The sequence below is a fragment of the Haliotis rufescens genome, unplaced genomic scaffold (assembly GCF_023055435.1).
Source record: "Haliotis rufescens isolate VD_foot unplaced genomic scaffold, xgHalRufe1.0.p SCAF_127, whole genome shotgun sequence".
NCBI classification, from domain to species: Eukaryota; Metazoa; Mollusca; class Gastropoda; order Lepetellida; family Haliotidae; genus Haliotis; species Haliotis rufescens.
The window spans coordinates 56,034-80,162 of NW_025963810.1; the positions used below are offsets into that span (position 1 = coordinate 56,034).

Consider the following 24,129-nt stretch of genomic DNA (forward strand, 5'->3'; position numbering starts at 1 on the left):
GGGACGTCCATCTTCCACTGCCAATGGTGGTGAGGTGGGAAGGGGACGTCCATCTTCCACTGCCAATACGGGTGGTGAGGTGGGAAGGGGACGTCCATCTTCCACTGCCAATACGGTTGGTGAGGTGGGAAGGGGACGTCCATCTTCCACTGCCAATACGGGTGGTGAGGTGGGAAGGGGATATCCATCTTCCACTGCCAATACGGGTGGTGAGGTGGGAAGGGGACGTCCATCTTCCACTGCCAATACGGGTGGTGAGGTGAGAAGGGGACGTCCATCTTCCACTGCCAATACGGGTGGTGAGGTGAGAAGGGGACGTCCATCTTCCACTGCCAATACGGGTGGTGAGGTGGGAAGGGGACGTCCATCTTCCACTGCCAATACGGGTGGTGAGGTGAGAAGGGGATATCCATCTTCCACTGCCAATACGGGTGGTGAGGTGGGAAGGCGACGTCCATCTTCCACTGCCAATACGGGTGGTGAGGTGAGAAGGGGACGTCCATCTTTCACTGCCAATACGGGTGGTGAGGTGAGAAGGGGACGTCCATCTTCCACTGCCAATACGGGTGGTGAGGTGAGAAGGGGACGTCCATCTTCCACTGCCAATGGTGGTGAGGTGGGAAGGGGACGTCCATCTTCCACTGCCAATACGGGTGGTGAGGTGGGAAGGGGACGTCCATCTTCCACTGCCAATACGGTTGGTGAGGTGGGAAGGGGACGTCCATCTTCCACTGCCAATACGGGTGGTGAGGTGGGAAGGGGACGTCCATCTTCCACTGCCAATACGGGTGGTGAGGTGAGAAGGGGACGTCCATCTTCCACTGCCAATACGGGTGGTGAGGTGAGAAGGGGACGTCCATCTTCCACTGCCAATGGTGGTGAGGTGGGAAGGGGACGTCCATCTTCCACTGCCAATACGGGTGGTGAGGTGAGAAGGGGATATCCATCTTCCACTGCCAATACGGGTGGTGAGGTGGGAAGGCGACGTCCATCTTCCACTGCCAATACGGGTGGTGAGGTGAGAAGGGGACGTCCATCTTCCACTGCCAATACGGGTGGTGAGGTGAGAAGGGGACGTCCATCTTCCACTGCCAATACGGGTGGTGAGGTGAGAAGGGGACATCCATCTTCCACTGCCAATGGTGGTGAGGTGGGAAGGGGACGTCCATCTTCCACTGCCAATACGGGTGGTGAGGTGGGAAGGGGACGTCCATCTTCCACTGCCAATACGGTTGGTGAGGTGGGAAGGGGACGTCCATCTTCCACTGCCAATACGGGTGGTGAGGTGGGAAGGGGATATCCATCTTCCACTGCCAATACGGGTGGTGAGGTGGGAAGGGGACGTCCATCTTCCACTGCCAATACGGGTGGTGAGGTGAGAAGGGGACGTCCATCTTCCACTGCCAATACGGGTGGTGAGGTGAGAAGGGGACGTCCATCTTCCACTGCCAATACGGGTGGTGAGGTGGGAAGGGGACGTCCATCTTCCACTGCCAATACGGGTGGTGAGATGGGAAGGGGACGTCCATCTTCCACTGCCAATGGTGGTGAGGTGGGAAGGGGACGTCCATCTTCCAATGCCAATACGGGTGGTGAGGTGGGAAGGGGACGTCCATCTTCCACTGCCAATACGGGTGGTGAGGTGGGAAGGCGACGTCCATCTTCCACTGCCAATACGGGTGGTGAGGTGAGAAGGGGACGTCCATCTTCCACTGCCAATATGGGTGGTGAGGTGGGAAGGGGACGTCCATCTTCCAATGCCAATACAGGTGGTGAAGTGAGAAGGGGACGTCCATCTTCCACTGCCAATACGGGTGGTGAGGTGTGAAGGGGACGTCCATCTTCCACTGCCAATACGGGTGGTGAAGTAAGAAAAACTTCAAACTTAGTCACAATGAAAGTAACTTTCAAAATTTGTGAAAATGCATTGCGCCGGTCATTACCTCGGGATACAACCTCGTGATACAACTTCGGGATACAACCTCGGGATACAACCTTGTGATACAACCTCGGGATACAACCTCGGGATACAACCTTGTGATACAACTTCGGGATACAACCTCGTGATACAACCTCGTGATACAACCTCGTGATACAACCTTGTGATACAACCTCGAGATACAACCTCGGGATACAACCTCGGGATACAACTTCGGAATACAACCTTTGCTCGTAACTTCCATGGTAGAGCCCACAGTGCTGTCCATCGTGTCAACTGCAAGAGTCCGGCAAAGTCAATATGGAAACTTCGACTAGGGCTTGGGTGTGCAGTCAGGGTGAAAGGAAACATAGATGGTGAGATTACCAAAAGCCATAATTAAGAACCTAAAGCTAAGACATACAAGAAATCCCAGTAAGTAACGACTGCCATGCAAAGAAAAAGCTGGAATTATTCAAACTCCATCATTGTAAAAACAATTCGCAAGACGTACTCAGGCCACGAAAGGCTCAGGCCACAAAAGGCTCAGGCCACAAAAGGCTCAGGCCAAGACATACTCAGGCCACGAAAGGCTCAGGCCCAACTGATTCTGATTTAGTGTCGTAGAACCTTTAACCAGACACAGCACAAACACCCTTAACTCTTTCAACATAAGCCAACCAGAGTTATTTCCCTTGGTACATCAAGTTCCCACAACCATTGAACGCCTGCACACCAAGTTCCCAGAGACTTGTTGAAGAGAAGTATTCCTGTTTCTTTAAACTGTTCTGGTATATTTATGTTTGTGGCAATACCAACAAGCTACCTATCACTGCAATGCCCAGATTGTGTAGTACTTGAAAATTCATGAAAAAATGTTTTAATTTCTACCATTCTTTAATTAAAGGAAATCACAGGTGAACAATCAGTGAAAAACAGACAACGTAACAGATTAGGAAGCCATAAATAGATTGTAACAGAAAATGTGATAACAGTGAATAAATAGTGTCTTCTGACCTTCGGGCAGCAGGAAGAAAGTCATCTTCCCGAGGCAAGGGAGTTATCTGACTATAAAAGTCCAGTTTCCACCCTTGCATAACTAGGCTCGAAGTCTGGAGTTACATTGTGGCTGGACTAATGAGTCTTTGCATAGTCCAATGAAAATCGCATAAGAAACTAGACATCCGGTTCATAAACAACATGGATTCCATCGTGCAGCTTTCGTTCGACTGCAGGATTTCCAGAGCATGTGTACTGTCAACTGGGCGTAAGACCCATTTTATTACAATATAGATCTTGATTATAGATCAGATCATCTTGACTATGTGCCGCCATATCGTTTGAAGCAAATGGAAGTGATACGAGAGGGAGATGGAAACTGACTGGTCAGTTGGAGGGACGTAGAAGGGCCATAACACGTAACTGCCACTGGTGGCGCTAGGATCGAGCCATGAAATTCCAGCGTAGTTCGGTAAGGGTGGAAACAGGACTCTTATAGTCAGTTTATTCCCTTGCCTCAGGAAGATGGAGGAAAGTAGGTGACCCAGGCGTTGCACAGGTGAGAACTGATATGGAGGTGTGGAGGTGCTTCACCTGAAACAATAAATAAAATATTTGTCAAATAATACAGGTTTGATTTTGGTAACATGATTGCTATTTAACCTTGTTGTGTTATATTTTTCAGTGGAACAACAGAACAGGTGTAATGGCTGCTGCTGCTGCCTACTTGAGGTACACTCGTTAGGCCAGGTAAACTGGTTAGCCAAGGTAAGTAAATGTGAGAAATAACACAAAAGGTTAAAACAAATTAGAATGTTATCATGTAGCATACAAAGACAATAGGATCTAATTATATTTACATCACTAGACAGCATAGGTTACTGAAGTTGCTTGATTGGCAGGTGCGTTGAAAGTGGATTATCTCCCTTGGATGTGGCAGTGTTCTTCATCTGAAAATATAACAAAGGATTTTAACAGTTTTTCTTGTTGAATAGTTGAAATATGAATGCTTTTGAGTTATATGAATGTTATATTTGATCCTAGAATAATAAAAGTTCATATTTTGCAGCAGCAAAACCCCAAAAATATCATCTCGTTAACTTTGGTTAGCGAGACAAGTGAAAAAAAAGAGGAAAAAATACAAAAGGCTGAAACAAATCACTTTACTATCCAATATCATACACAGACAGCTAACTAATATGTTTTCAAACACCAGATGGCACAGGTGACAGTAGGAGGTGGACTGCAGGTGTTGAATGAGTGGATTATCTCCCTTTTATTATTCTTCACCTAACATGAAAATTAATAAAAATAATAATAACAGTTTGATGACTTGTTTGGTTCTATGATTTTGTATTTGAGATCAGGTTGAGTAGAACTGTTTGGATTGTTTGTTCGTTTGTTGATGCTACAAACAGCAATATTCCAGCTATATATGACAGTGATCTGTAAATCATCGACCAGACAATCCAGTGATTGACATCAAGAGTATTGATCCAAGCATTTAGAATACGATGACATGCATCAACCAACACACATACATATATTTATTTTGTTTGTTTGGTGTTTAACGCTGCACTCAGCAATATTCCAGCTATATGACGGCGGTCTGTAAATAATCGAGTCTGGACCAGACAATCCAGGTTCACTCACAAATTCCTCGCGGTCACGCCCACAATCTTAGTCCTTGTTCCAAACACATACAGAAAATCCCGGAGGAAAATATTCCATGAAGCCTTCGAAACCATTGTCGTCATCATCGTGAAACAGTTTGCGAATTTCCCGTTCGCCCTCAGGATTTAGTTCAAGCAAATCAAAACCAACAACATATTCAATAAAATCATTGTCTGACATCTCATCGCTATATGAATAATGACTTGCAGCCATTAGACACGTATGTTCAAAGTCAAATCACAACACAAAGTTTACGTTCAGAAAATTCAGCTATCTAAAGAAACTTTCTAAATAAACATCCTGTAATACATCAACTCTTGTTTCCGGTAGTCACACTTTTATGTTGTTGTTTACTTGTATACATGCTGGCCGGTAGACCACCGTATGGTGTCTGGGGAGTCATGACATCTTGGCTGGTCTACTGGCCTACAGTGTTGAAAGAGTTAAGACACCCTGTAATCTAAATCTACTCATGCTATGATGTATCTGACCACTAAACAACAGAACTGCCTCCGTGGTTTGGTGGATAGAGCGTCTGCCCGAAGGGCGAAAGGCCGGGGATTTGATATGTAACTGTGTCATACCAAGGACATTAAAGAATGGTACTTATTGTTACCCTGCCTGGTGCTAGGCAATAAGGGACTAAAACAAGGACATTAAAGAATGGTACTTGTTGTTACCCTGCCTGGCGCTAGCCAATAAGAGGCTAAAACAAGCACATTAAAGAATGGTACTTGTTGTTACCCTGTCTGATGCTAGGCAATAAGAGGCTAAAACAAGGACATTAAAGAATGGTACTTGTTGTTACCCTGTCTGGTGCTAGGCAATAAGGGGCTAAAACAAGGACTGGTCCTCTTGGAGTCAGCATGCTGTGTCTGAGTTGCATGTTCATGTTAAAGTGTGAAATGGTATCTCAGTGGCATAAGTTCAGTCTAGTACAAGTAGCCACAAACAAACATCCATGCATGTTGCTATATAAGTGCAATAATCTTGCACCCCCTTTCACCTCACATCACTAAAAAACAGTCTATTTGACCACTTGATCCATGTCCAGAGAATGACTTTAACTATAAACACCACAAACCACCCTTAAGACAACCTGTAATCTATATCTACCCATGCTACGATGTGTCTGATCATAGAACAGAGTCTATTTGACCACTTGATCCATGTCCAGAGAATGACTTTAACCAGAAACAGTACAAACCACCCTTAAGACAACCTGTAATCTATATCTACCCATGACATGATGTATCTCTGATCACAGAAGAGTGAGTGAGTGAGTGAGTGAGAGAGTGAGAGAGTGAGAGAGTGAGAGAGTGAGATAATCTTGTTCTTCCGGGATAAACAGTCTACCACAAGGTCTGGGGAATGGCGCGGGCTTCCAATGTGCAGCTGATCCTGGCTGTTCCCAACTCAGATGTCTGACTTTGACAATCTGTGATGCAACAAATAAAAAATAATGGTCAGGGTCAAGACAAAAACTTCAAATATCCTCCTCAGGACAACAGACCAAAGGGAGCTTACTCATCCACCAAATGTTGCAAATTACCTCCCCCTTGTCTACAGTTGAGAAACTGTTGTTTGTTTGTCACAGTCGCAGATATTCCAGCTACATGACATCTCCATCTTTATGAATAATTGGAGCAAACCCCTCAGCTCAAACAAGGCAAACCTGCGAAGACTTTGAGGCAGCATTCTTCGTACTCACAGACATATCAACCAGAGGACGACTTTAACCAAAAACAAAACACAAAACACCCTGAAGACACCCTGTAATCTAAATCTACCCATGCTATGATGTATCTGGTCAGTATACACAGTCTATTTGACCACTTGACCCATCTCAAGAGGTGGACTTTAACCAGAAACAACACAAAACACCCTTAAGACACCCTGTAATCTAAATCTACCCATGTCATTATGGATCTGGGCAGTATACAGTCTATTTGACCACTTGACCCATCTCAAGAGGTGGATCTTAACCAGAAACAACACAAAACACCCTGAAGACACCCTGTAATCTAAATCTACCCATGCTGTGATGTATCTGGTCAGTATACAGTCTATTTGACCACTTGACCCATCTCAAGAGGTAGATCTTAACCAGAAACAACACAAAACACCCTGAAGACACCCTGTAATCTAAATCTACCCATGCTATGATGTATCTGGTCAGTATACATAGTCTATTTGACCACTTGACCCATCTCAAGAGGTGGATCTTAACCAGAAACAACACAAAACACCCTGAAGACACCCTGTAATCTAAATCTACCAATGCTATGATGTATCTGGTCAGTATACATAGTCTATTTGACCACTTGACCCATCTCAAGAGGTGGATCTTAACCAGAAACAACACAAAACACCCTTAAGACACCCTGTAATCTAAATCTACCCATGCTATGATGTATCTGGTCAGTATACAGTCTATTTGACCACTTGACCCATCTCAAGAGGAGAACTTTAACCAGAAACAATACAAAACACCCTGAAGACACCCTGTAATCTAAAACTACCCATGCTATGATGTATCTGGTCAGTATACAGTTTATTTGACCACTTGACCCATCTCAAGAGGAGGACTTTAACCAGAAACAATACAAAACACCCTGAAGACACCCTGTAATCTAAATCTAATATGCTATGATGTATCTGATCAGTATACAGTCTATTTGACCACTTGACCCATCTCAAGAGGAGGACTTTAACCAGAAACAACACAAAACACCCCTAAAACACCCTGTAATCTAAAGCTACCGTACCCATGCTATGATGTATCTGGTCAGTATACATAGTCTATTTGACCACTTGACCCATCTCAAGAGGTGGATTTTAACCAGAGACACCACAAAGCAGCCTGAAGACACCCTGTAATCTATATCTAACTATGTCATTATGGATCTGGTCAGTATACATAGTCTATTTGACCACTTGACCCATCTCAAGAGGTGGATCTTAACCAGAAACAACACAAAACACCCTGAAGACACCCTGTTATCTAAATCTACCCATGCTATGATGTATCTGGTCAGTATACAGTCTATTTGACCACTTGACCCATCTCAAGAAGTGGATCTTAACCAGAAACAACACAAACCACCCTTAAGACACCCTGTAATCTAAATCTACCCATGTTGTGATGTATCTGGTCAGTATACATAATCTATTTGACCACTTGACCCATCTCAAGAGGTGGATCTTAACCAGAAACAACACAAAACACCCTGAAGACACCCTGTAATCTAAATCTACCCATGCTATGATGTATCTGGTCAGTATACAGTCTATTTGACCACTTGACCCATCTCAAGAAGTGGATCTTAACCAGAAACAACACAAACCACCCTTAAGACACCCTGTAATCTCAATCTACCCATGCTGTGATATATCTGGTCATCATACACAATTTATTTGACCACTTGGCCCATGTCCAGACAATGCTGTGAACCTGAAGCTACATCGAACACCCTGTTACACACCCTGTTACACACCCTGTAATCTAAATCTACCCATGCCCTGATGTATCTGGTCAGTTGGTTGGTTTGTTGTTTAACGCCGCACTCAGCAATATTCCAGCTATATGACGGCGGTCTGTAAATAATCGAGTCTGGACCAGACAATCCAGTGATTGATATCATGAGCATCGATCCAGGCAATTGGGATCGATGACATGTATCAACCAAGTCGTCGAGCCTGACCGAGTGATCCCGTTAGTCGCCTTTTACGGCAAGCATAGGTTGCTGAAGACCTATTCTACCTCGGAATCTTCATGGGTCTGGTCAGTATACAGTCTATTTGACCACTTGACCCATTTCAAGAGGAGAAACTGTAATCTAAATCTCACCTTGCTATGATGTATCTGGTCAGTATACATAGTCTATTTGACCACTTGACCCATCTCAAGAGGAGGACTTTAGCCAGAAACAATACAAAACACCCTTTAGGTTACACACAACCAAATGTTTTCCCATAGACTTCTATAGTAACGTTATATTTTGTTTTAAATAACTAAGCATTCAACAGATATTACCTGTAAACACACCACCCCCAGTTTCGCACCAAATGTCACCTACTTGAAAAATAGCTGTGGTCATATTCAGCATAAGTCATCATGTTGAAAAAGACAGTACTAAATATAGAAAAACATGGTCAGTTTTAATAACTGGATGGATGTACATTTGAAAGTAATAAAAATCTTACAGAATATCCTCCAATCACAGCCTGCAGATATCTCTCGATCTACACTGAAGGCTCCCTACGAAAACCGCCCTGTCCAGACTGGTTCTGATTTGGTGTAGTAGAACCTGTAGACAAATCAGAATACAATTGCACTTGTCAAATCTGTGATTCATGTATTGTATATATATGTAGCTTCTCAGAAAAAAATATGGAAATTGGATTAAACTTCACTACTTGTTCCAATCCAGCATGTCTATATGGCACCAGAATACATAGTTTTGATGCACAGAAAGAGTTGTGAGTGTTTAATGATGTACACTTCATCAATGTGTTACAAAAGGTATTTCTGTATTAATAAAGAAGTTTTTACCTTCATGCACTGACCATGGGAGTTAATTCATATTTCATAAAAGAAGGGGGTCAAGGGTCAATTCTATAAATGATTGAGGCTGCATAGATCATATCACCCTAATTTTTTTTTTCAACTAAAAAGATTGAACAAATCTTTAAACCTCAAAACCAGTAATAATACATATTTAAAATTGAGTAGTGGTCTGTTGTTTGCCTTCCTTTGCTGACATCATCAGAACATAGCAGAGTCTGCTACATTCATGGAATATGGTTTTGACACTCATGACATGATGCGATTGATATTGTTTGAGATTGCTCTAACTTAGACCATCCATTGTTTATATAATTAAACACTCAAATGGCTGTCTGCATTTGGTAAATCATCTATGGAGGGGCTATCACAAATGTTTGTGCTTTCATTTACTCCAAAAATCAAAAGTATAATCACCTATGATATAGGCTGGTGACATAAGTACACATGGAAAGGAATCAGAAAAAAATCTCAAAATTGGACAGAGAGCATGGAATTCAGGCCAACAATAAGCAAGGGACACATTAAGCAGCTTTAAAGTCATCATATATGTAAGGCTGGATAATGAACTTTACCAGAAAATAGGAAGTAAAGGTGTACTTTGTTGCCAGCAATCTCAAAAGCTGACCAGTGAACCATACCGCCTATTAAAGCCGAGAAATGGAAATGGACCCTCAAGTAGAAGAAAGCTCTTTGAAACCACAACATGGAAGGAAATTACACTTAACTCTATTGATTTATTTAGTTAAGACTTTAAAATACTCACAGGACATCAAACATACTTACTGTTTAATGTTTCAAGGTGGCTAAACTTGCTAATTTCAGTTATTTGCCAGTTTCAATGAAACAAAGTTAAAATTCCATATAATTTTGAAAATTTACAGCTTATCCTGACATAAATGTAATTCTTTTTATTCACAATTAACAGTGTCATGTAATACCAGCTTAAAATAGAGTTTCTCTCTAATAATTTATGGGTTTATAGGGGAATGAAAGATACAATGCATTTTACTAAACAGGGGAGATAATTTAGTATTGTCGAACACTATCACATTCTTTACAGATGATTTCAGAACCATAATGTTACATTCCAAAAGAGCCAGTGGATATTATTTTCATCTAAGCAGGTTCTGGGACTGGTGTATAGCCCTTACTTCATGTTTGCAAACTAAAAAAAATGCACAGTGGGGCATTAAGGGAGCACTGTCAGAAATGTCTAGTGCATGAGGGTGATCTTATTATGGCACTTGATAGTGAGCAACAGAGGGGCCTCAAGTGGACTGGGGTTCTTAAATGTACTTACTGTACCTACATGTCCAAGTTCCACAACTTCTACAAGGTAATAGAGCGCAGCGAGGCAAAACAAGGGTTGTCGATCACACACTGCCAACACCGGACTTCGGATCAGCTTCTCCAAATGCCAAATTCGATGTCGAAACTCCTACTTCTTCTGCATGAGTGCACATATACCTCCCCAGTCAACATCAGGCATGCTAAAAGCTGAAAAAAGTGTTCAGACAATATCAAATGGCAAACCAGTTTGGATATAACAGGAGTCAGTTCTTGAGGGGACAAAATAATTATTTGAAAGTCATATGAGTGAAAAATAAGTCTGTTTTAAGACACTTAATAGAAAAATAGCATCATTCATTCACAAAAAAGCACCTAACAGAAAGATGTATTGGTATACTACATTGTTTACTATAAATAAGGGGATTTGTGACATATTCTGCTGTCAGCAGTGTACATGCTTCATATTCAAGATAACGGCATCGCGTAACTTGACCGGCAAGCGATTGACACAAGGCAGAAATTGTTGTGGCAGTGGTGACTTTATCCTAATTTGTTGTCAAATTTATCAGTTTCAACAAATTCAGAAGGCAGGAGGAGGGCTTGATGGACAGAGGTACCCTGGGGGGTTCGTGCTGAGTTCGACCACAATACGAAGCAAAATTCATTTCCAGGCCATCCAAATGCTCCATTCAACCCAAAATGTCCCCAACTTCACTGTCATTATTTTTAAATTTGCCTCAATGGTGTATCCATGGTGAAATATAAACAGAAAAGCATGTAAAGTATGAATTACTGAAATGTGCACTCACCCTACAGGTTACACACAGCCAAATGTTTTCCCATAGACTTCTATAGTAACGTTATATTTTTTTTTTAAATAACTAAGCATTCAACAGCTATTACCTGTAAACACACCATCCCCAGTTTCGCACCAAATGTCACCTTCTTGAAAATAGCTGTGGTCATATTCAGCATAAGTCATCATGTTGAAAAAGACAGTACTAAATATAGAAAAACATGGTCAGTTTTAATAACTGGATGGATGTACATTTGAAAGACATAAAAATCTTACAGAATATCCTCCATTCACAGCCTGCAGATATCTCTCGATCTACACTGAAGGCTCCCTACGAAAACCGCACTGTCCAAACTGGTTCTGATTTGGTGTAGTAGAACCTTAAGACACCCTGTAATCTAAATCTACCCATGTTATGATGTATCTGGTCAGTATACAGTCTATTTGACCACTTGACCCATCTCAAGAGGTAGATCTTAACCAAAAACAATACAAACCACCCTTAAGACATTCTGTAATCTAAATCTACCCATGCTATGATGTATCTGGTCAGTATACAGTCTATTTGACCACTTGACCCATCTCAAGAGGTGGATCTTAACCAGAAACAATACAAATCACCCTGAAGACACCCTGTAATCTAAATCTACCCATGCTATTTTCGATCTGGTCAGTATACAGTCTATTTGACCACTTGACCATCTCAAGAGGTGGATCTTAACCAAAAACAATACAAATCACCCTGAAGACACCCTGTAATCTAATTCTAACAATGCTATGATGTATCTGGTCAGTATACAGTCTATTTGACCACTTGACCCATCTCAAGAGGAGGACTTTAACCAGAAACAATACAAACCACCCTGAAGACACCCTGTGATCTAAATCTACCCATGTTATGATGTATCTGGTCAGTATACACAGTCTATTTGACCACTTGACCCATATCAAGAGGAGGACTTTAACCAGAAACAATACAAACCACCCTGAAGACACCCTGTGATCTAAATCCAACCATTCTATGATGTATCTGGTCAGTATACAGTCTATTTGACCACTTGACCCATCTCAAGAGGTAGATCTTAACCAAAAACAATACAAACCACCCTTAAGACATTCTGTAATCTAAATCTACCCATGCTATGATGTATCTGGTCAGTATACAGTCTTTTTGACCACTTGACCAATCTCAAGAGGTGGATCTTAACCAGAAACAATACAAATCACCCTGAAGACACCCTGTAATCTAAATCTACCCATGCTATGATGTATCTGGTCAGTATACAGTCTATTTGACCACTTGACCATCTCAAGAGGAGGACTTTAACCAGAAACAATACAAACCACCCTGAAGACACCCTGTGATCTAAATCCAACCATTCTATGATGTATCTGGTCAGTATACAGTCTATTTGACCACTTGACCCATCTCAAGAGGTGGATCTTAACCAAAAACAATACAAATCACCCTGAAGACACCCTGTAATCTAAATCTAACAATGCTATGATGTATCTGGTCAGTATACATAGTCTATTTGACCACTTGACCCATCTCAAGAGGAGGACTTTAACCAGAAACAATACGAACCACCCTGAAGACACCCTGTAATCTCAATCTACCCATGTTGTGATGTATCTGGTCAGTATACAGTCTATTTGACCACTTGACCCATCTCAAGAGGTAATATTCCAATAGTCTGTAAATAATCACAACTGGACCAGACAATCCAGTGATTGATATAATGAGCAAAGACCCATGCTGTGTGGGTACAACAAGCTACACTCGGCAATATTCCAATAGTCTGCAAATAATCACATCTGGACCAGACAATCCAGTGATTAATATTACGAGTAATGACCCACGCTCTGTGGGTACGACAGGCCAAACTCAGCAATATTCCAATAGTCTGTAAATAATCACATCTGGACCAGACAATCCAGTGATTGATATTACGAGTAATGACCCAAGCTCTGTGGGTACGACAGGCCAAACTCAGCAATATTCCAATAGTCTGTAAATAATCACATCTGGACCAGACAATCCAGTGATTGATATTACGAGTAATGACCAACGCTCTGTAGGTATGATAGGCTTCACTCAGCAATATTCCAATAGTCTGTAAATAATCACATCTGGACCAGACAATCCAGTGATTGAAATTACGAGTAACGACCCACGCTCTGTGGGTACGACAGGCTACACTAGGCAAAATTCGAATAGTCTGTAAATAATCACATCTGGACCAGACAATCCAGTGATTGATATTACGATTAACGACCCACGCTGTGTGGGTACGACAGGCTACACTCAGCAATATTCCAATAGTCTGTAAATAATCACATCTGGACCAGACAATCCAGTGATTGAAATTACGAGTAACGACCCACGCTCTGTGGGTACGACAGGCTACACTAGGCAAAATTCAAATGGTCTGAAAATAATCACATCTGGACCAGACAATCCAGTGATTGAAATTACGAGTAACGACCCACGCTCTGTGGGTACGACAGGCTACACTAGGCAAAATTCGAATAGTCTGTAAATAATCACATCTGGACCAGACAATCCAGTGATTGATATTACGATTAACGACCCACGCTGTGTGGGTACGACAGGCTACACTCAGCAATATTCCAATAGTCTGTAAATAATCACATCTGGACCAGACAATCCAGTGATTGATATTACGAGTAACGACCCACGCTCTGTGGGTACGACAGGCTACACTAGGCAAAATTCGAATAGTCTGTAAATAATCACATCTGGACCAGACAATCCAGTGATTGATATTATGTGAACGACCCACGCTGTGTGGGTACGACAGGCTACACTCAGCAATATTCCAATAGTCTGTAAATAATCACATCTGGACCAGACAATCCAGTGATTGATATTACGAGTAACGACCCACGCTCTGTGGGTACGACAGGCTACACTAGGCAAAATTCGAATAGTAAAGAAATATAAAGAAAAGTAAATATTTAACACATTCGATGGTGAGTGTTCTTGTAGACATATACCGAAAGTTATCTTTTTATAGCTAATTCAGGTTTGTATGGGTGTTGTCGCCACACTATTCCAATATTCCAATAGCTATAATTATGACAGCTTCTGTAAATAATGGAGTCTGGATCAGACAATCCAGTGGTCCACACCATGAGTATCGCTACACTTAAAGGAGATTCCAGGACATGCAACCAACCAAGTCACTGAGCCTGACCAGACGTGCTACCGGTAGTTATAACGCTGATAGAAATCCAAATGTAACTATTCATATAGCTTACACACACAAGATCAAAAGACACACACATTTACACATTTGTAATTTGGACAGTTTCAAGATTTTTCCAAATGAATTGTGTCACACAGGTAATCAATGGCGCATGTCAGGGGTTTATAGAATTGATAATGATATTGACAATGTCAGTCACTGTGGACCATGCAGGATATCTTTATTACATGCTGCGTGCAGGCATGGCAAGGGGGCAGACTGTGTGAAACTGAAGTGTTGTTTGATATATGACGGCGGTCTGTAAACAATCGAATCTGCACAAGACAATCCAGTGATTGACATCATGAGCATCAATTTACGCAACTGTGATACAATGACATACATCAACAAAGTCAGCAAGCCTGACCACCCAGTCCCCTCAGTCTCCTCTTGTGACATGCATGGGTTGCTGAAGGCAACTCTACCCCGATCTACATGGGTCAGAACTGAGGTGACACTGGTGCATGACATTTACATGTCAAACAGACATGACATTCATCTGCCCATACCCAGGCCCATCATGGCCGCTAAGAATGCAGATATTATCTGGGGAATATTATACTAAGGCCAAACAAATGATATCCTTGGTTCTCAGGCACCGCCGGCATCATCATAAATTCTGCCACACGTTTCGCTTTTATTTCCATTTTCAAAAAGGAAAACTTGAAGATCCTAATATTTAAAAACAATGCGATCCAATATAGCACGCAGTTACTTCCCTTTACATGCACACTGCTTTACTGTACATCTCGTGTTCTGGTCATGGGGGCAATAGGAGTTTGTCTGCTTCTTTATGTTGGGTGGAGTGTATCCGATGATCAGGGTAGTAATACGACATCGTCATCTTTGAGCTCATGCATGGATATAGCGCTGTGTAGATGGACTATAATTATTTGACCTGCTCGTTGCAGTGAGCTCATGCATGGATAAAGCACTGTGTAGAAGGACTATAATTATTTGACCTGCTTGTTGCAGTGAGCTCATGCATGGATATAGCACTGTGTAGAAGGACTATAATTATTTGACCTGCTCGTTGCAGTGAGCTCATGCATGGATATAGCGCTGTGTAGATGGGCTATAATTATTTGACCTGCTCGTTGCAGTGAGCTCATGCATGGATATAGCGCTGTGTAGATGGACTATAATTATTTGACCTGCTTGTTGCAGTGACCTCATGCATGGATAAAGCGCTGTGTAGATGGACTATAATTATTTGACCTGCTCGTTGCAGTATGTATAAATCCTCAATGTCTTTTCCCTTCTGTAAAATACATCATTTGCCTTTTTAATAACCTATCATTAATGATGCACTGTACAAATCCTTCTCCATGTCTGCATGTACAGGACATGGCAGCTCAGCTGTAAGGCTAAACAAAAGAACAAACTTGTCCGTGCGGGCTGAGGGCTCTGATATCCTGTAACGGAATCCAAAGAAACCGAACGGTGATTTGAAGAAATCAGAGAATGAAATCATTCAATCTGTTACTCATGGAGCTGAAGAGATACCCATTTATTTTAGTGGGCTTACTTGATAAAATCGCCATAAGTTCAGACTAGAAGTGTGCATGCATGCACGCATGTTGCAATGTACGTGCATGCTCGTCGCAATGTAAGTGCAGCAATCTTGAACACTACGTTAGCCCCATTTCACCTCACTTCACTAAACCAGAGGCCCTAGATACAAATGTAGCATAACGATCTCAACCGTTTCCATGTTATGATCCTGTTTGCATAATTGTATTATTCTCCTTATAACAAACAAACATATACAATTTATCTGTTTAGTGTAGGGTGGGGATAATATCGGTTTGCAGCACCGCCATTTGTACAACTGTGAATTGCCATCACCTGAGAATACTTCCAACCAAATATGGTTGATGTCTATCTCTTAGTTCCAGAGAAGAAGTCGCTTAAAGCAACATAGCCAAATTACTCCTATTTGGCCCTGCCCCTTAGCCCCTTGAGGGATCAACCCAACCATATCTACAATTTTGAATCCCCACCACCTAGGGATGCTTCAAGTCAAATTTCATTAATTTCCAATTAGTGGTTCAGAAGAAGAAGTCGTTTGAAAAAATTGTTGATGTAAGGATGACGGACAACGGACAGACAACAGATGCCACGGTATGGCACAAGCTCACCTTGGTCCTTTGGGCCAGGTGAGCTAAAAACAGTCCATTGGACCACTTTACCCACGTCCAGAGAATGACTTTAACCAGAAACACCACAAAGCACCCTTAAGACACCCTGTAATCTAAATCTACCCATGCTGTCATGTATCTGGTCACAGAACATAGTCTATTGGACCACTTTACCCATGTCCAGAGAATGACTTTAACCAAAAAGAACACAAAGCACCCTTAAGACTCCCTGTAATCTAAATCTACCCATGCTGTGACGTATCTGGTCACAGAACAGTCTATTGGACCACTTTACCCATGTCCAGAGAATGACTTTAACCAAAAAGAACACAAAGCACCCTTAAGACTCCCTGTAATCTAAATCTACCCATGCTGTGACGTATCTGGTCACAGAACAGTCTATTGGACCACTTTACCCATGTCCAGAGAATGACTTTAACCAAAAAGAACACAAAGCACCCTTAAGACACCCTGTAATCTAAATCTACCCATGCTGTCATGTATCTGGTCACAGAACACAGTCTATTGGACCACTTTACCCACGTCCAGAGAATGACTTTAACCAGAAACACCACAAAGCACCCTTAAGACTCCCTGTAATCTAAATCTACCCATGCTGTCATGTATCTGGTCACAGAACACAGTCTATTGGACCACTTTACCCACGTCCAGAGAATGACTTTAACCAGAAACACCACAAAGCACCCTTAAGACTCCCTGTAATCTAAATCTACCCATGCTGTCATGTATCTGGTCACAGAACACAGACTATTGGACCACTTTACCCACGTCCAGAGAATGACTTTAACCAGAAACACCACAAAGCACCCTTAAGACTCCTTGTAATCTAAATCTACTCATGCTATGATGTATCTGCTCTTGGGCCGGTTGGTAGCCTAGCTCGTCATGCTGAAGACCTGGGTTCGTTTCTGGTGTCCCCCGCCGTGATATTTCTGGAAAATTGCTAAAAGCAGCGTAAAACCATACTCTCTCACTCAGTATGCTCTAAGAACAGAGTCTATTTGAACACTTCATTCATGTCCAGAGAATAACTTTAACCAGAAACTGCACAAATCCATCCTTAAGACACCTTGTAATCGACACCTACCCGTGCTATGATGTGTCTGGTTACTATACACTTGACCATTTCCAGAGAAACAACACAAAACACCCTTAAGACACCCTGGGCCCACTTGCAAAAAGCGATCTTAGCGCTAAGACTGTTGTAAGCCTAAGTTAAAGTATGGGAGTTTCGATCATCTTAGCACTAAGATCGCTTTGTGCAAGTGGGCCTCTGGACACTGGACACAGTTGATTTGACGATTTGACTCATCTCCAGAGAATGACTGAACCAGAAAAATCACAAACCACCCTGATGACACCCTGTAATCTAAACACAATGCCTTTAACCTGAAGCTATGCAAACCAATATCTGGCTAGTATGCATAGTCTATTTGACCACTTGACCCATTTCCAGAGAAAGCCTTCAACCTGAAGCTACACAAACCATCCTTAAATCTGAATCTCACTTCCAGACCATCCACATTAAACATGAACCTAAGTTTGCCCCTGGCGGCCCAGTGCTTCATGATCAGCAACTCATGCTTGTCCTCAGATTGGTTGGTTGGTTTGTTGTTTAACGCCCCACTCACCAATATTCCAGCTATATGACCGCAGTCTGTAAATAATCGAATCTGAACCAGACAATCCAGTGATTAATATCATGAGCATTGATCCACGCAATTGGGACCGATGACAAGTATCAACCAAGTCAGCGAGCCTGACCACCTGATCCCGTTAGTCGCCTTTTACGACAAGCATAGTCCCCTTTTACAGCAAGCATGGGTTGCTGAAGACCTATTCTACTCCGGAATCTTCACAGGTCTTGTCCTCAGAAGCGACAGATTCAGATGGTCAGTCTTGATGACTTGATTGCATGTCATCAGGTCTCACTTGTGATGACCGTTGCTCATAATGTCAATCACTGGATTGTCTGGTGGTGGGGTGAGGTGGGGTGGGGTGAAATGAGGTGGTGTGGTGTGAGGTGAGGTGGGGTGAGGTGAGGTGGGCTGGCACAAGACATGTGTAGATCTTGAGATTTCTAATAAAACAATCACGATGAAAGTCAGTGGCAAGAGAATCAAGTCACAGTTCAGCAAGGGCCACACTGCCTGGAACAAAGGTCTCACCTTTCAATCTGAAGAGTCAGAAAGTGCCTCTCCACCCCAGATATCCAGGACTGTCACCAGGATGAGTGCTGAAAACTTCTCACTGGTCACCAAGTCCAGGTTGGATGGCACTGGGCTGTCCACACCACTCTGTGACTGCATCTCTCCCTCTGTGTGGCTGTTGGGTCAAACTGCGGCCAGCAAGCAAGACCTGAAACAAGAGTCAAGCAAAGCTGATGTGGAGGGAATGTGACAATGAAAAGATGGCCGAGGCAAGGAACACAGCCGTGAGATCGCATCATTCAACATCCACTGACTATGACAAGCCTCACCTGCAGATAGCCAGAGAAAGAAAATACATGCTTGAAAATGACATTGAAATGTGTTATGTGTGACTTCATAGCACCTGATATGAAGTTGTACAACGCAATCAAAACAGGCAAACCCGGACCAAACCCAGCAGCATCTAACATAGGACTTGCCTTGGGTCTACAGTACAAGACACACCTATTGGAAACACAAGTGCCAGATTACTGATGGCGAACATGGACATTCCACCCCCTTGCTGGAGCAGTATGGGTCAGGTGTTCAGGTCATTGTAACCAACGGAATGGGTCAGATGGTCAGGTCAATGTAACCAACAGAATGGGTCAAGTCATTGTAACCAACGGAATGGGTCAGATGGTCAGGTCATTGTAACCAACAGAATGGGTCAGATGGTCAGGTCATTGTAACCAACGGAATGGGTCAGATGGTCAGGTCAATGTAACCAACAGAATGGGTCAGGTCATTGTAACCAACGGAATGGGTCAGATGGTCAGGTCATTGCAACCAACGGAATGGGTCAGATGGTCAGGTCAATGTAACCAACGGAATGGACCAGATGGTCAGGTCATTGCAACCAAGGGAATGGGTCAGATGGTCAGGTCATTGCAACCAAGGGAATGGGTCAGATGGTCAGGTCATTGCAACCAACGGAATGGGTCAGATGGTCAGGTCATTGTAACCAACGGAATGGGTCACATGGTCAGGTCATTGTAACCAACGGAATGGGTCACATGGTCAGGTCATTGTAACATACAGAATGGGTCAGATGGTCAGGTCATTGTAACATACAGAATGGGTCAGATGGTCAGGTCATTGTAACCAACGGAATGGGTCAGATGACCAGGTCATTGTAACCAACGGAATGGGTCAGATGGTCAGGTCAATGTAACCGACTGAATGGGTCAGATGGTCAGGTCATTGTAATCAACGGAATGGGTCAGATGGTCAGGTCATTGTAACCAACGGAATGGACCAGGTGGTCAGGTCATTGTAACCAACGGAATGGACCAGGTGGTCAGGTCATTGTAACCAACGGAATGGACCAGGTGGTCAGGTCATTGTAACCAACGGAATGGGTCAGATGACCAGGTCATTGTAACCAACGGAATGGGTCAGATGGTCAGGTCAATGTAACCGACTGAATGGGTCAGATGGTCAGGTCATTGTAATCAACGGAATGGGTCAGATGGTCAGGTCATTGTAACCAACGGAATGGACCAGGTGGTCAGGTCATTGTAACCAACGGAATGGACCAGGTGGTCAGGTCATTGTAACCAACGGAATGGACCAGGTGGTCAGGTCATTGTACCCAACAGAATGGGTCAGATGGTCAGGTCATTGTAACCAACAGAATGGGTCAAATGGTCAGGTCATTGTAATCAACAGAATGGGTCAAATGGTCAGGTCATTGTAACCAACGGAATGGACCAGGTGGTCAGGTCAAAGTATGCAACAGAGTAGATCATTGCTCGCAATGTCAATCACTGGATTGTCTGGTCCACACTTTTTACAGGTCATGGTCATAGAGCCAGAACCACAAACTAAACCGAATCATGTGGTTGGTTTGTTGTCAGAGCTCTATGTAAAAGTCAAAGCAACTTTATAGAATGATGATTAACAACTGATGTAAACCAGCACCACAGTTTCTGAGAAGTAAACATGGTCCGAAATTAAGCATAAAAATCAAGGGGTCCTTGTCATGGCCCGATAAAAAAGTTAAGTGTATTGTTATTTTTTACTGGCCAGGCATGAACAGCTTTGAGTCCGCTTGTGTTTCTCCATATCACTCACACTGCACACTGCATCCCTGTACCTTCTGGGAAGATTTGAAAAAGTTACAATTAATTTAGGTAAAATATCAATTCATACAAAAATAAGGTACTTCTTTACATTTTTTGTCAAAAATTAATCCCATTGTATAATTACACATCATAGCAAAAGTTCTAGGTCTGTGGTTTCTGAGAAAATGTTTCTTAAAGATTTTTGAAGTACTAGATCTAAATGTATTTTGTAACATTTTTCATGTCTTGATTATTCTACAAGCAGGAACAGCTCTCAAGCACAATGTATTTTTTACACATCAAAATTACTGCTTGCTGTTCACATTTAATTTTTAAATACACATTTTTAAAGATCATAAGCAGAAACCATTCTCTGTGCTAACTTTAAGTTACCATGGTTACTGTCAAAACCTCCTATTTCCAAACAAAGTCAATGGCCACATGAATAAATTTAAATTATATGAACAAATAACACACGGGTAATGGCTAACAATAGCACGCTTATCTTTTGAACAAACTTCAGGCTGACAATATTAGAGCGATCATCCGAGTTTCAGCTTCCCTGTGGTTTTTTTCTGAGAAAAAGTCAAAACAATCCAATTCACACTGGAGACACTTACCGTGACCGCGGTTCATTCACAATTAGCGGTCATAATATATTGACGAACATTGCTCCATTATTTCCTGAGAGGAGAGAGGATTGACACCAATGAGCATGTCTTGCCTCGGACGCACCCTGTGACCCAGTGCCTGTTGGTGCAGTCGAATGCAAGTCTTGCTAGATCCGTGTCTATAACTTATTCTATACTTTCAAAATATCTTTAAAAATTATAAATAGTGAAGATACTACCTTATGTATCCACGGGCTGATAAGGTATCCATGACATTTCATATTTTGCCTATAAAACAGCAAACACCATCACGATCACTTCCCAAAATCACTTCCTGGTCGCCATTTTCTGGTTCAAGAAAGTTCAAGGTCGTGTTGGATGGTACTTCTGCGCTGGCCGCGGGACACAGACGAAAGCTTGGCCCCGTCTCTAAGTTTCGGGCGCAACAATATCGTGGAACTAGTTTCAGGAAAAGCTCCATTACTTTGCATGCTACCCGCGGTATGGATACCTCATTGAATGTGTAGGAAACAATACATCGATGTGAGAAGCTTATTAAAACTGGTACCAAGCTTCGTTGCGCTACAGACAGAAGGAAACCAGTCCGGTTGAAACCTCCCAGAGCAAATCTTGATCTAAATCTTTCACAGAGGGCCTGATGATGCTGACGTCAGAGCTAAAAACATGACGTCATTACCTTTGTCCGTGCATGTTCGAAAACTTGACAGTGACTCAGTGGTATGAAGCCAAATCTCAGCTTGGCCTGAAAAATAGTGAACTTTAAAAAATATTTTCAATCAAAAGGCCTCTGTCTCACAGACTCGCTTGGCCAGATTTGTAGTTATATGCAATAATTTTCTTTAAAGGAACAGTGGATTTATAAATGTTAACACAAAATGTAGCTTTTATTGTGTAGAGGAAAAGGGTTCTGCATTATGTTCAGAAATTATACCATATGACATAACGTGACTTGTGTTGGCGGGTGTGGACAGAAATTGAGCAGACAACAGGAGTAAACTGAAAAAATATTGACCCTATACAGAAAAAAAAACCTTTAGTTCTCCACAACTGACTTCAAATCCTTATATTATGAGGACCTTGATATGAATAAAGTACCAGAAGAGTTTTGGTTTGCTATGCATCTACTGAACTACTGAGCTAATTACTGTTTTTCTTAGCGTCGCATAGATTTTTTAAATAATAAATGTTCCTGGTATTAACGTTACAGCCAAAGTTTGAAGCATGGAGATTCAGTACAAATTGAGACCCGTGAAGATCCGGGGTAGAATAGATCTTCAACAACCCATGCTTGCCGTAAAAGGGCGCCTATGGTTGATGCATGTCATCTTATCCAAATTGCGTGGGTCGATGTTCATGATGTCAATCACTGGAGTGTCTGGTCCAGACTCGATTATTTAGAGACTGCCATCATATAGCTGGAATATTGCTGAGTGTGGCGTTAAACAGCAAATAAACAAACAAACAGTACAAATTGAGAAATATGCATACAATTTCCACTAAATACTATATGTGTGTGTGTGCACACACAAGTCAGCAGAAACATTCCGAGAATCTGTGTACTTTGATTTGATTGTATATTTTTCAAGAAATACCGATGTGGTTGTGCGTGATTTTGCGTCAGTCATGGCGTCACGCAGGACGGAAACTTTGACAATTTTTGTTGAATTTACCAAATCATTGCAATGTATATATTTTTAATTCCCTAATTCTTGCTACGATTCTCTTCCCATGCATAGTCTGAAAATGTTGCGCTAATGTATTCAACGAATAGACGAATGGATAGCTCAAAATAGGAGAAAATGCTACACTGTGTAAAATCTTAATTTTGCTTTGTTTACATTTCTAAGAAGTGCAGTTTTACTCGGTGCACAGCGTTCGTTTCCAACTCTAATTTATTATGCTTGATTTCTCCTGGACACTTGATATTGGTGACAAGGACCAGGACCAAGGACCAGGACAAGGACAAGGACCAGGACCAGGACAAGGACCAAGGACCAGGACAAGGACCAGGACCAAGGACCAGGACAAGGACCAAGGACCAGGACAAGGACCAGGACCAAGGACCAGGACAAGGACCAGGACAAGGACCAGGACCAGGACAAGGACCAGGACAAGGACCAGGACCAGGACCAAGGACCAGGACAAGGACAAGGACAAGGACCAGGACCAAGGACCAGGACCAGGACCAAGGACCAGGACCAGGACCAGGACAAGGACCAGGACAAGGACCAGGACAAGGACCAGGACAAAGGACCAAGGACCAGGACAAGGACAAGGACCAGGACAAGGACCAGGACCAAGGACAAGGACCAGGACAAGGACCAAGGACAAGGACCAGGACCAGGACAAGGACCCAGGACCAGGACAAGGACCAGGACAAGGACCAAGGACCAGGACCAGGACAAGGACAAGGACCAAGGACCAGGACAAGGACCAGGACAAGGACAAGGACCAGGACAAGGACCAGGACCAGGACCAGGACAAGGACCAGGACCAGGACCAGGACCAAAGCATTCAAGGATGTATGTATACTAGCTGAGTGTGAAACATACGTGATGTAA

The 24,129-nt window shown here is 42.6% G+C and overlaps 1 long non-coding RNA gene and 1 pseudogene across 1 annotated transcript; one reads left to right on the forward strand and one right to left on the reverse strand.

Annotated features, from left to right (window-relative positions):
• Positions 1–2,935: 2,935 nt before the first annotated feature.
• LOC125378566 lies at positions 2,936–21,921 on the reverse strand. The gene is made up of 4 exons (XR_007220298.1): positions 21,787–21,921; positions 18,850–19,039; positions 3,778–3,867; positions 2,936–3,511 (listed from the first exon to the last, which is right to left on the reverse strand). It is a non-coding gene; the product is annotated as an uncharacterized LOC125378566 (long non-coding RNA).
• Positions 21,922–23,465: 1,544 nt separating this feature from the next.
• Positions 23,466–24,129, forward strand: LOC125378570 (annotated as a pseudogene).